At 37.8% G+C, this 8854-nt stretch overlaps 1 long non-coding RNA gene across 1 annotated transcript in view; it reads left to right on the top strand.

The window, feature by feature from the left end:
- The first annotated feature begins 389 nt into the window (after window positions 1-389).
- Window positions 390-8854, top strand: part of LOC122495591 — a 58945-nt gene continuing 50480 nt past the window's right edge. The window contains exons 1-2 of the long non-coding RNA XR_006300503.1: window positions 390-699; window positions 2252-2458. This is a non-coding gene — a long non-coding RNA (uncharacterized LOC122495591). The remainder of the gene's footprint in view (window positions 700-2251; window positions 2459-8854) is intronic.

The raw sequence follows: 8854 nt of genomic DNA, 5'->3' as shown, positions 1-8854 counted from the left end.
AAAATTGTGAAAAATAGATTTGGCTATTACCGTACATAGTGATCTTAGAGGGTATAGTCCCCTATTAATGCAGAACTAGTTTGGGGTGGTTAAATAGAGAATTCGAGGTACGGAAGTAAGAACACTAGGTCTAATCCTGTTTCCACATGGATTTTTGTCTTCATCTGTCTCTACTTCATATAATCCTAACCGCATATAATCTATATTTCTACATTCGATACTGTATCAGCATACCTATTTCATTCGGACTTTGATCCTTTGCTATTTGGTCCCCTCAACGATTCTCAGACCAGCCATTACTTCACAGGCATCTACATGTTCTAAAAAGAACAGATATTGCTGTCTGTGTTCTAAATCACAGTGACTTAGAACAGGCAGAAATCCATTACAGGGGAAACCAGTGGGAAAGGGCTGTGTCGTGATAAAGGAAAGCGGACAGCCTTGATAAAGCTTTTTAAAGGAATTCCTTCCTTTCCCCACTGTTACCTGTCTGGCCGCAAATCACTCACAGCCAGACGGAGCGAGGCTTGCAAGAGCTGACTTACTGGCAGAGACCAAACTGTGTCACTTCTCAAAGCGGGAGTAGCCAGACCTGCTGCAGAAGCAGCCTTCCTTCTAGATTTCAACATGGAATTTTTATGTGGTTGTGCTTGCTCCTCTTCGGTGTTATAAAACAGTCAAGCAAGATGAATATGGCTGGTAATTTATACTGGAAACTTGCATTGAATTATACTTGGATGACTTATTAAATGAAGGATATTATCAATATTACATCTGTCATAAATGAAAAACTCCACGTTTGAATGGATCTAATCCATTCATTGTTTTATGAGCACGCTGGCCTCCAGAGAGAGTCACAAATCCAAATGATGTTCCTGAGTGATGGATTTTATGTTCTCTTCTCAGGCATGGCTGAAAAATGTGCGAAATCTTTATGTAGAATGAGGGTTCCCCTCTGGCCAAGCATCGAAAGAGTCTTTTATAGAAAAATTTCACGCGACTATCAGAAAATGTTTCTGTCCAGCTTCAAAGATTAGGAAAGGCAAGGTGGTGAGTGGCAGATGGGTATCTCGGCGTCAGATAAACAGAACTGCATAAAACCTCTTGTTTACTTAGTAGTCCCCATAAAATCATTTGATACAAGAGCCTGGATTTGGAAGTCTAGGCTTCCTCCACTCAGTGATCATTGTTTAATTCACCCATTGTGTTTTGCAACAAAGCTCAGGAAATTAAAAACTGCAACAGTTTCCTCATTTCCTTAAGCAAATTCCCTATTATATATGATATTTTGCTTTGATTTGTCATGCTTAATCTCTCTTTGGTGAACTGTAATATCTTCCATGAAAGGCAGGATCCATTTTGTGTAAACTCAAGTCTAAAATAAAAATGACTGGCTGGCAATGTTCTTTAGAAGCTTTATACATCCTCTCTTATTTAATCCTATAAGGCCTCTATAAGGTAGGTTATATAATTATACTAATTTTCAGGTAAGAAAACTGAGGAATATTTCTCTCAAAATAAATAAATAAACTTCAAAAACATAAAAAAATAAAGTAAAAATTGCCTAATGTTAAACACTGTGCTTCAGAACTCTGGAACTCTCACTCTTAATCATTGACTATAAGTCCTCATAAAGGCACTTTAGAAGAAAATCTCCCAGTGTGAATATACATTATTCTACTGATTGAAAAGTGTCTAGTGTAACAGATGAAAAAGGGATCTCAACAAAGCATATCTTTTTGAAATTTCATAGTAAGAATGAGGAGTAGTAACTAAAAGCTTCAGAAAGAATAAACATCACCTACTCAGAAATGGAGAATCACATGACGTAAGGCATTTTTTTTTTTAATTTTTTTTTCAACATTTATTTATTTTTTTGGGACAGAGAGAGACAAAGCATGAACGGGGGAGGGGCAGAGAGAGAGGGAGACACAGGATCGGAAACAGGCTCCAGGCTCTGAGCCATCAGCCCAGAGCCTGACGCGGGGCTCGAACTCACGGACCACGAGATCGTGACCTGGCTGAAGTCGGACGCTTAACCGACTGCGCCACCCAGGCGCCCCGACGTAAGGCATTTTAAACTAAGTTTCATTACTAGAAAGAAGATCACAGAGAACATTCTCAAATTTGGGAGAAGTAAATTTTAGCCTAGAATCTTGTGCCCAGTCTTTTAAGCAGTAGACGACAGAATGAAGACATTTACAAACAAGTATGATCTGTGAGAACTTACCTGCTATGAATTCTTTTTTAGGGAGCTCCTTCCGAGTGAACTGCAGCAAAAGCAAATGAGCAAACCAAGAGAGAAGACACCGGATTTGGGAAACCATGACTGAGATACAAGAGTGTGATAATACCAGAATCATGTCCAGGCCCTACATCCTGAGGAATCCTGAGATCTCTGAGCCAAGACTGAAGCCAAATAAGGTAAAGCTTCAGGGGAAGGTCATTAAGGAAAAAGGTAATTCATTAAAATTTTTAAATGGTGTCGTGTTTGTAAAAAAAAAAAAAAAAAAGAAAGATGACTCTTTTAAGTCATTGACATGGAGAATGGAAGAGAAGGGATATTTCAGAGAGAGGAATTAATAGTTTGATGATGAATATACTGGGGAAAGAATTAACAATGGGCAGAAGTAAGAAAAAAGAGATTTTGAAACAGATGAGAGAATGTATGCCGTGTTTCTAAGATGACGACGTTAGAAATTTATTTTATCTTTCTGACTAGGCCACCTCCAAAGTGTCTTTTTTCGACTCTCCATTATCTGACTGGGAAGATACCTTTTTTTGTGGGTGATGAAGAGGAGGAGGGATATTAAAAGGGTTTTCTTCCCCCATCCCACCTCCACCTTTAGGGAGTCACCACGGGAAGTCAACTAGATGAGAAAGAGACTAGATTTGTAAGCAGAATTGGCCAACCTGACCAAGATCTAGAGAAACTTTTTATGCAAGTTTCCAAGTCTACGCTGGTATTGCAGGGGTCAACTGGGGAAGGAGGTGAGGAGAGACACCTTTCGCAAAGGAATCAACATTGAAGCCTGGAGGAGTTAGTCAAGCCAAAGTGAGCAGTAGGGGAAACTTTCCAGGCTGAGGGAACAGCTTGGCAAGAAGTGAGAAGACCATATCACATTCTGGAAACTGATAAGAAGTTGTTCCATGTGACTAGATTGTGAAAGATCTGAATTCATGTTTGAAAAAAACACACCAGAAAGGAGGAGAGCAGTTCAGAAAATCCTTGCTGGAGGGATGGACCTTCCAAACCTGAGCCAGTCAATGTGAAACGGTTCCGAATCCATGTCCAAACACGAGGAACTGATGCCCCAATATATCTAAAAAATAAGAAAACAGAACAAACACATGTGAGTAGAGAGGTAAAATTTTATATATAAGTCCACAAAGCGAGAAAAATAGTGGAAAGCAAATGTGATCACACTGAGTAAAGAGAATTTCCATTGTGCTCAGACATGACGAAGAATCAGCTATAGGTCTGGAAGCCTGAAGTAACAGGAAGAGCGTTTGTAAACTACTTTCTCCTTATGAAAGTCATGTACGTTGGATGTTCCTATTCCAGATGGTAGCACTGGTTGCCCCCAGGGTGCACTGGGACTACGGCTCCAGGTGATGCTTGGGGGAAGAGTGTGTACAAGATGGAGTCAGGAAGTGAATGCCCCTTGCACAATCTCTGTTCATATCAAGGTAGCTGGGCCAGTAAACAGGGACCTGAAGTGAGGCTCGCTAACCTAGAGGAGACCATTTGAAGTCTAGTCAAAATAGCAATCGCTCAAAGACAACCACTGCCCTCTGAAATTTGAACAGTGACAGGAATCAAAATTAATTGCGGACATTTAGGACGTTTTCTGATCCACACCAGTATCACATCAAAAGTGTTGTGTTTCTTACTCTAGGGGTACACGAGCATGAGTGTTTTTCATACAAAGTTTGTATTTGCTGCTTATGCTTTTCCTACTAACCATGTTCCACATATTTTGGCTGCCTCTGTATTCTGCTACCATTCCATAACCATGAGATGAGAGAATAGAACAAATTATTCAGGAAGTGAGTCAGCCGTCATTTTGACAAAGTATACTTAAACGTCTTATGGGAGCTCCTTCACCCTCCAGAAGGAGACACAGACAGTGGACTTCTGATACCAAAGTCACAGTTGTGGGGAATATAGCTTTTAGCAAGAGGAAAAGGCTGAGGCCTAGAGAAAAGAAGGCCAGGAGGAAGCAACGTGGGGTTTTTAGGAGAACAGAAAGTGTTTGAGAAGCACATGTGGGCAATGGATTTCGCTGGATTAGAAGTTCGGGGACAAACGTTTATACGAAAAATAACATGCACATTTATCTGTAATACAATCTCTGCATATATCCCCTGAAAATCCAAGTGGTTGAGGATTCTGTGGCGTGAGGCCTCAGTCATTTCTCTTTCCCTTAGGGACATAATTAATACTCATTACCACTAAAATAAAATAACTAATAAATACTTTTCAAGTACTCACTAGATATCTATATACAATGGCTTCAAGATAGAATATATCTCTTTGAAATCACAGAATTCTTTTGTAAAAGGAGAATAATGAGGTTACTTTTCAAAAATTAATAAAAGGGAAGATACACGCAAACTCTACTACATTTTTCTCTTATTACAAGTAGATTATGAATTCCTCTTATAAAATTTAGAAAGTACAGATTAGCGAAACTACACCCAGGTTTTTCTACAAAACCAATTTGAATCCCATCCTAAGCATACCATGAATATACTTACTTATCACTAACTGGTCTCCACAAAATCATTTTTAATGATGGTTTACCATTCCATTTTATGAATATTCTATCATTTATATTGTCAGTTATCAATGGTTGGATATTTGGCTTCCTTTTGCTCCCTCCTCTTCTTCATTTATTGCTTTTAGAAGAAATAAGGCTGGTTTTTGATATTTCTTATCCATTTTTAAAATTTTTCAAAGCTTCAAAGGAAAAACAAGGGAAAACACTATATCTCTATATACGTGGGTACATGATCTGTATCCATTAACAATGAAAAAATAAAATAAAAACTGCCCTTTAAAAAATTGCCATTGCCTTGGCCAAGAATTAAAACACTTAAAATGGGGCTGCCTGAGTGGCTCAGTCGGTCGAGCCTCTGACTTCAGCTCAGGTCATGATCTCGCGGTCCATGAATTCGAGCCCTGTGTCGGGCTCTGTGCTGAGAGTTCAGAGCCTGGAGCCTGTTTCAGATTCTGTGTCTCCCTCTCTCTCTCTGCCCCTCCCTGCTTGCTCTCTTTCCCTCTCAAAAAATAAATATTGAAAAATAATTTTAAAATACTTAAAATGATTACAAGAAGAAACGTAACCATTTCTTTTGGTTAAAATGCTAAAATCAATGTACGCAATTATCTAGTGGGGATGAAAGTTGCATGTGACAAGAAATATCTGGTCTATGTGAAGATCTATCGAACATCTACAAAGGGAAAGAAGACTTGATTGACATTCTCAATTGACATCCCACATTCAGATTTATGTTATTAAAATAATAGATTACTTAGGGTAGAGAAGGAAGTGCCATGTTTTTTTCCAAATTCAGTCTGACAGGGAGGTGTTAGGCCTAAGAGCTTATAGGAAACCTTTAAAAATTAAACTTATTTTCATTTCTGCTTGAATAAAACGTTATTTTGAAATACATCTCTTAGATGTGCAATTGTACAATGTACCTGCCTTCCACTAGTTTTTAAGCTTTATTTTATTTATTTTGGGGGGGAAGGGGCAAAGAAACATAAGTCCAAGCAAGAATCATCCGTGCTGTCAGTACAGAGCCCCATGAGGGGCTCAGTCTCACGAACCGTAAGATGGTGACCTGAGCAGAAATCAAGAGTCAGACACTTAACCAACTGAACTACCCAGGTGCCCCTGCCTTAAAAGTATTTATTGACTTAGGGTATATCCCCAACTGGGTAGTTTCTTCATGGTCTCATGTTAATGAACTTTCATAAGTAAAATTTCTGACTCAGTAGGCAGCTGGGCTTCTAGAATATGAATTCAAACACTCTCTTTTTACTCGTCAGCCTATGGTGTTTACACATATGGGTACATCTGCTATTGCCCTAAGAGTGCACTACACTCTCCTACTTATCCTGCTCTCTCATTAGACAGGAAACTTCTTGAGGACTGGGACCTTATCTTTCATGTCTTTGGGTCTTCATTTTGTTAAATAAATTAATCTTCAAATTGCCCCTTTGTTGAGTTGGCAGGCATACATCTTCAAATACATTTGTTAGAAAGGACACTGGCTTCTGGAAGAATATAAAACTATTCTAGGGGCGCCTGGATGGCTCAGTCGGTTAAGCGTCTGACTTCAGCTCAGATCACGATCTCGCGGTTTGTGAGTTAGAGCCCCGCGTGGGGCTCTGGGCTGATGGCTCAGAGCCTGGAGCCTGCTTCCGATTCTGTGTCTCCCTCTCTCTCTGCCCCTCCCCCACTCATGCTCTGTCTCTCTCTGTCCCAAAAATAAACGTTAAAAAAAAAATTAAAAAAAAATAAAACTATTCTAAATGTTCTGTTTTGTACTTTATCACCACTTATTTATCTGTTCTCAAGTACTCATGGCTAAGGCATTTTAGGCAAGAAAATAAAACATGACGTGACAATGAAAACAGCTTGAGATTAAACTGACCCTCACACTTATCCCATGAAAAATCAAACTGAGCCCTCCGTATTTGATCTAGTTATTGAAATGGATGACAGATAATCCCACAGTAAGATGATACTAACAAATAAATTTTGGGCTTCCATGTTGAGATGGGAAGATTTTCTATATTTCTCTCAATCTCCTTTCTGGTGTTTTTAGAACTCATCTTCTATATTTGGGTCCATAAAGTTGGGAAGTTCAATGACCGTGAAGAATAAATGAGCAAATAATAAGGTGAATGTGAGACTTGGTAGACTATAATTGAAACCCTTTTTTTTTTCTAAACATAAGAATTACTTTTACTCACATTTTCCTTTAGACACAAGCAGACTATTAAACTGTACTTGAACTCCTTGTTTTAAAACATATATCAATACTATCCACATCAGGCTCTTTGCTAAGAAGTCTGTACTGTGCCAATAGCAAAGACGATATGCAGGACAGGGTTGAATATCAAAATGTGTCTCTTTGTTGACAACATTTTGTGCAGGTTGAGTCACTCATACAAAGGAAATTATTTACTTCATTTCTATTTATTTACAATATCTTAGAAATGATTTGATGGCAAGCCATTTTCACTAAAAGAGAAAGAGTGACATCTGGTGGAATAACTTAAATTTATCCCAAAGTCCTGTCCTTAACATTTCTACTCTCTCAAAATAAGTGTTTAAAATACACGTTCTCTTCCTGGAGAACAAATGTGTCTCTATGATGGGAACTGGCACCTGCTCTGTATCTTGATATGATTTTATGGTACCAATACCAGTAACAAATTCCCTTCTGAAAATAAAAATATGGTGATTCCTCAGTAGCGTCCATAACAATAAATCTTTAAAAAAAAAAAAAAAAAGAAAAAAAAACTGATAATAAGAATTTGAATCCTCTACCCTTCTAGCTATTTGAACAATGCAACCTGAAAGCAGCAAGCTATAAGCTATGTACAAAAGTATATAAACATGCTCATATATATGTATGTATATTATATTTTTATATACAGATCTTCCTTAATGATGAGGTTTTGTCCCGATAAACTCATGGTAAGTTGACAAAGCACTTAATACACCTAACCTATTGAACATTATAGCTTAGCCTAGCTTCGGGTTTAGATGCTCAGAACATTTACATTAGCCTGGAGTCGGACAAAATCATCCAACACAAAGCCTGTTTTATAATAAAGTGCTGAATGTCTCATGTAATTTACTGAATACTGCACTGAAAGTATAAAACAGAATGGGTCATATGGGTACAGAAATGTAAGTACATTGCAAGTACTTACATTGTAAGTACATCGTTGTTTATCCTTGTGATCACACATATGACTGGGAACTGCAGCTAGCCCCTGTCCTGCATCACAGAAGAGTATTGTACCACATTTTGGTAGCCCAGGAAAAGATCCAAATTCGAAACTTGAAGCATGATTTGTACTGAATGCATATTTCTTTCTCACTATCGTAAAGTTGAAGATTTATAAGTCAAACCATTGTAAGGCAGGGACCATCTATATGATATATTTAGTATAATTATATATGTGTAATATATAAACATAATTGTGAGTAAAGGCAATATGGAGGAAAGTGCAATATGATTTTATAATGTTCAAGAGGGGTTGACCCAGACCATCATAAATTTATAGGTCTTCAAATGCCTGTGGAGCATATAATTTTTTAATTAAATAATAAATGAATATGAATAGTGAACCACAAAATAGCCATAAATTACAATGTCCAACACCCATACAGCAGCCACAAAGGGTTAATGTTTCCATGATTACTAGTTGTACTAGATGTCCTGGAATGTGAGTTATTTGCAGGCATTGTGTACTACAAATTAAAGCCAATGGTCTCTGTAGGTTACATGGAGTGCAATCTTGAGAGACAGTCACAGTCTTAGACTTCGATTCCCCCAGACCTGGGTTAAAATCCTGGTTCCACTAGCTGTGTAAATTGAACAAGTTACATAATTTCTCTATATCTTATGATCTCAACCAGAAAAATGGGCACAAATATCAATGGAGTTGTGGGTATTAATTGAAAAATATACGTACGACATTTCAGCAGGGTGACTAGAAAATAGTACTTATTTGTCATTGGTATGGTTAGTCTATTAACCCCTTTGTGTTTCACATATTTAACTGTATTATACTGTGTGACATAATATGTTATATTACAAATTT

Source organism: Prionailurus bengalensis, chromosome F2, assembly GCF_016509475.1.
Source record: "Prionailurus bengalensis isolate Pbe53 chromosome F2, Fcat_Pben_1.1_paternal_pri, whole genome shotgun sequence".
Classification (NCBI taxonomy): domain Eukaryota; kingdom Metazoa; phylum Chordata; class Mammalia; order Carnivora; family Felidae; genus Prionailurus; species Prionailurus bengalensis.
Note: the sequence above shows the minus strand (reverse complement) of the source record. Positions and strands in the feature narration are given on the sequence as shown.